This window comes from Elephantulus edwardii, unplaced genomic scaffold, assembly GCF_000299155.1.
Source record: "Elephantulus edwardii isolate Elephantulus edwardi_28Jun2011 unplaced genomic scaffold, EleEdw1.0 scaffold00004, whole genome shotgun sequence".
NCBI classification, from domain to species: Eukaryota; Metazoa; Chordata; class Mammalia; order Macroscelidea; family Macroscelididae; genus Elephantulus; species Elephantulus edwardii.
Genome location: NW_006399754.1, coordinates 12,980,455 through 12,985,482, shown reverse-complemented (window position 1 = coordinate 12,985,482; position 5,028 = coordinate 12,980,455). Strand labels below are relative to the sequence as shown.

General features: G+C 42.7%; 1 pseudogene; it reads right to left on the bottom strand.

The window, feature by feature from the left end:
• Positions 1-2,932: 2,932 nt before the first annotated feature.
• Positions 2,933-3,589, bottom strand: LOC102857976 (annotated as a pseudogene).
• Between the last annotated feature and the right edge of the window lie 1,439 nt (positions 3,590-5,028).

Here is a 5,028-nt window from a genome sequence, read left to right as displayed (position 1 = left end):
TGCTAGTCCAAACAGAATAAGAACTTTTAGTCTGTATTTCATACTTAAAGTAAACAAAACGTGATTATCCAACCTGAACATATGCCCAGTCCAGTCAACCATATCCAAAAGGATTCTAAGATCTTCTTATGTGAATGAGGCAAAGATAAAAGAGCTGAAGGTACTATGAGCTTGGCAGATATCCAAAGGTGTCTAATATCTAAACGATTAGCATCCTTGACACTCATGGAAAGAAAACGAGGCTTAGAGAATTTACTTAACTTGTGTAAGATGCACAGCTAGTTTTAACAATGGATTATCCAATATAATGACAAAAGCATAAACCGTAAAAGACAAAATAAATAAACGAGATATTATAAAAATATAAAACTTTTGTCAACAGACTGCCAAAAAAGTGGAAAGAAAGCTATAGGCTACTAGAATATCTTTGTTAGCTATATATTTTATAAGAATCTAATAACTTAAACACATCTAAAACTTGACTAGAAAAAGCACCAATAATCCATTCATAAAATGGGCAATGGACTTGAGGAGACTGATATTTTATCAATGAAGACATTCAAATGGCCACGAAACACATGAAAAATCCCGTCATCATTAGTCATCAGAGAGATGCACATCAAAACCACAATAAGCCATCTCCACTTTGATGAGTAAGAGAGAGAGAGTGCCCGAGAAAATGGAAAATATTTGTGGGGATATGGAGAAATTGAAACCCACTGCTGATGGAAATGGTACGGCCATTGTGGGAAGCAGTAGCCACTAACAATAAAACAAACATTTGATATGGTTAGATGTCATCAAGCCAATTCTGACACCTAGCAACCCTGGGTAGAATAGAATGAAACTCTGCCGGGTACCACCCCCTCCTCACAATCATTATTATGTTTGAACCATTGGCATAGCCGTTATGGCAATCAATCACAATGAGGCTCTTCCTGGTTTTTGCTAACTCTTAACAAACCTTGACCCCCTTCCTCAAGGACTGGTCCCCTCTGAAATATGTTCAAATTGCATGCAATCCAGTTTTAACATCTTCCCTTCAAAGGATTATTTTACCTGGGCTGTTCAAGACAGCTTTGTTCAGTCTTCTGGAGTTCTATGACATATTTTCTTTTGTCATCCTCATTCATTGTCCAGCTTTTGAATATAAACATGTTAAGACCGTGGCTTTGGTCCAGCATGCCTTGGTCCTTGAGGTAGCCTCTTTGCTTTTGCTTATCTCTAAAACGGTCTCTTGAAGCAGATTTGTATACTGTGGCATCTGATTTCTTGACTGTTGCTTGCTTCCAGGGGTGTTGATTGTGGATCCAAGTAAAAGAAAATCTTTGGCCACTTCAAATTTTTCTCCATTTATTATTATGTTGCCTACTGGTTCAATTGTGATGATTTTTGCTTTCAAAAGGCAATGGTGATGAAAGAGGAAGTCCAAGCTTCTCTGAAGGAATTGACAATAAACAAGGCTTCAGGAACTGATGGAATACCAATTGACATATTTCAATAAACAGACATTGCCCTGAACATTCTCACCAGGTTATACCAAGAAATCTGGAGGACAACTACTTGGCCAACTGAATGGAAGAAATCAATATTTATTCTTATTTTTTGAAAAAGGTAATTTAACAGAGTATAAAAATTATCAAATATTATCACTAATATCACACGCTAGCAAAATCCTGCTGAAGATGACCCCAAACCTACTAGAACAGTACATTGATACAGAACTACTAGAAATACAAGCTGGGTTTAAAAGAGTCCTTGGAAATAGGGACATTATCACCAATGTCAGCTGGATCTTGGTTGAAAGCAGACAGTATCAGAGGGAATGTCTGTCTTTGTTTCATTGATTATGCAAAGGCATTTCACTGTGTGGATCACAACAAATTGTGGAAGCAGTAGTTAGATCAAAGCAAGGAAACATCGCATGGTTTAAAATCAGGAAAGGAGTGCATCCGGGATACATTCTGTCTCTATACTTTTTCAATCTATATGCAGAACAGATAATTCAGGAGGCTGGGCTTATGAAGAAGAATGGGGCATCAGAATTGGTGGAAGACGCATCAACAACTTGTGTTATGCAGATGATACAGTCTTTTTTTTCTAGTGGGATATGTTCTGTTTAGATTTATTATGGGACTGGAAGTGGGGGGGTGTGGATTTGGATCAGCAGGAGCTTCTAGGTGAAGGTGACTGGAGTAGTCTCCCTAGATGTGATACCCTTGGTTTAACACCCCAAACACTTAGAACCACAAAGGTTGTCATGACTGGAGGGCAGTTGAATTGAGGAACTCAAGAACAGAAGGACCCTTCTTTCTGCAGAGATCTTCATGATGTGAGACAGCGAAGCGTGTGGAGGTGTAAGAAAGAGACAAGAATCATCATTCTATCTTCCTCATCTCCCACAGACCCTGCAATCCACCAAGGCCCTGGACACCAAAACAAAATGAAAAAGAGTGCTTCTCCCAAGCCCATCATCAACATTCAAGTTCTTTCTGTAGCTAGGTACCCAGGGGACAAACCACGGCAAGCACGAATCGGCCCTTTCTCGGGTATCAGCTGAGATGGGACCCACATAGGAGCAGTCCCCACAGAACTGGCCATACTGGTGCCCCAGGACAGAACAGGAAACCTATGAGTGAGCTGACCAGGCCAGGCATCCAGGCAGCTCCTCCAAGGAGAGAGGACACTAGAGAAAGGTTGGGCTGGTTGACTTCCATGCAGGGGGAGGAGAGCTCCAGAGAGGGGCCTCGCTGAAGGAAAACGGAGCTGAGCTTTAAAGAGCTTGATTGGGGTGGAGTTAGGGAAAAGAGACCTTGGGGAGAGAATGGTGTTAGATGTGGTAACAGAAGAGAGGTCTGGTGCTGTGGGGCAGGGCAGCTGGGAGTTCTCCAGGCAGCAACTGGCTCTCTTCCGGCTCGTAGATGCACACAGCCTAATTATTGCACCATAGGGCCTTTTTTCCAAAAAGAGGTCGTGGGAGGAACTTGCTGGACTTCATGTAGGCAGAAATCTTATCCAGGCCCTCAAAGCGGGCCATGAAGTCCTTCAGGTTTGGGAAGGCATCCAGGCACTTGGGCTCAAAGATCTGGTTCACGTCAAGGACGTCATAAGCAAGGAAGTCGACGAAGGTGATCTTGTCCCCTGAAAACCACAGTCGATTCCCCAGGAACTGCAAGTAGAGCTTCATCTTTTCAGGCAGCCCCTCCAGGTATGGTGGCTTCAGCTTCTCAAAATCAAGGCTGTAGCACACTCTGATCAGTTCCAGGCGGGTGTCCGTAACCTGGTTCTCCAAGATGTCCACTCGGATCTTTTCCTCTTCTGTCTCTCCACACAGGTTGTGTTTGCGGGCAAGGTAGCGCATGATGGCTTTGCTCTGCGTGATCTTGTGAGCCCCATCCAGGAGGTAGGGCAGATTAGGAAAGTCCAGGCCCAGCTTGAATTTTTCATTCTGCCACTGGCTTCTGTCATGGTCAGAAGCGTGCCCCAACTTGTACTTCTTTTCTTCATACTTTGAATCTGTGTATTCCAGGATCAGGCGGATGGCATGAGCCAGCCCGCGGATGTCCCAGTAACCCAGAGTCATAACCATATTGTAGGCTTCCGTTGAGTGAGCCACCTAGCCTCCAGGAAGATGAAGTGTAAATTTATCAGACTGGGAAGAGGGGAGAGAGACCAGGGATGCTGTCAGATGATACAGTCTTGTTCACTGAAACTAAAGAGGACCTGAAGCATTTGCTGAAGAAGATCAAGGATTGAAATTTTCAATATGAATTGAAGTTCAACATCAAGAAAACAAAATTCTCACTGCTGGGACAATTGGCACACCATGATAAATGGAGGAGATACTGAGGCTGTTAACAATTTCAACTTGCTTGGTTCCATATAATCAATCTTTGCACCGCCAGTTAGGAAACCAAAAGGTGAGTTGCTTTAGGAGCGTCTGCTGTCAGGAACCTCTCCAGAGTGCTGAAGAACAATGATGTCAGTCTAGTGACTAAGGTATGCCTGAGTTAGGCCATGATCTTTGCAATTACTTGTTACACATCAGAAAGCTGGTCAATGAATAAGGATAACAGAAGAAGAATTAATGCCTTTGAGTGCTGGAGAAGAGCACTGAACATACTATAGACTGCCAAGAGAATAAACAGGGCTGTCCTAGAGAGGCTGAAACCAACTTGCTACTCCTTGGAGGCAAGGATTGTGAAGTTCTGCCTCATATAATTTGGGCATGTGGTCAGGAGGGACCAGTCCTTGGAGGAGGACATCATTCTTGGAATGGCAGAAGGACAGCAGAGGAGAGGAAGACCCTAGATGAGACAAACTGACAAAATAACTTGAATGATAGAAGTCGGTATGTCAGAGACAGTGAGATTGGCTCAAGATAGGGCAGAGTTCAGAACTATTGTGCATAGGGTCACTGTGAGTCACAGTTGACTTGACAGCACATAACAACAATGCTGACATGTAATCTATACTGAGGGTCTTCCTAGGTAAGTGCTTCAAGTCCTCTTCACTTTCAGTAAGCAATTTGTGTCACTGGCATGTTGCATATTGTTGATGAATATTCCTCCAATCCTGATACCACATGCTTCTTCATAGAGTCTGTTTTTTTCTGATTATTTGCTCAGGGTTGCTGTTGATTGTTCTTAATTGCCTTTAAGTCAAGGATGACTCATAGTGATCCTATGAACAGAAGGCCTATAGCCCATCTACAACTATCGACATTTTTTTTTCTATAATTATATTTTATTAATTTTCATAAACATTTACAGAGATTTTGGGCTTCCACTTATTCATTGTTGCACTATTCTCTCTACCCTCCTCCCAGTTTGTTCTTGTCCAAATGCCACAGTGCTTGTCAAAGCCAGTTCTGATTAATCTTCTTTGTCAGTGTGTCCTTTGCCATTCCCTATCACTCCTCCCTGAGAGAGACTTCACCCTGAGTCATAAGGAAAAGGGGACGGCGTATTCTCTTAGCTACTTCCTGCTGAAAAGGGACGCTGTGGGTTTCAGGGTGAAGATCTTCTC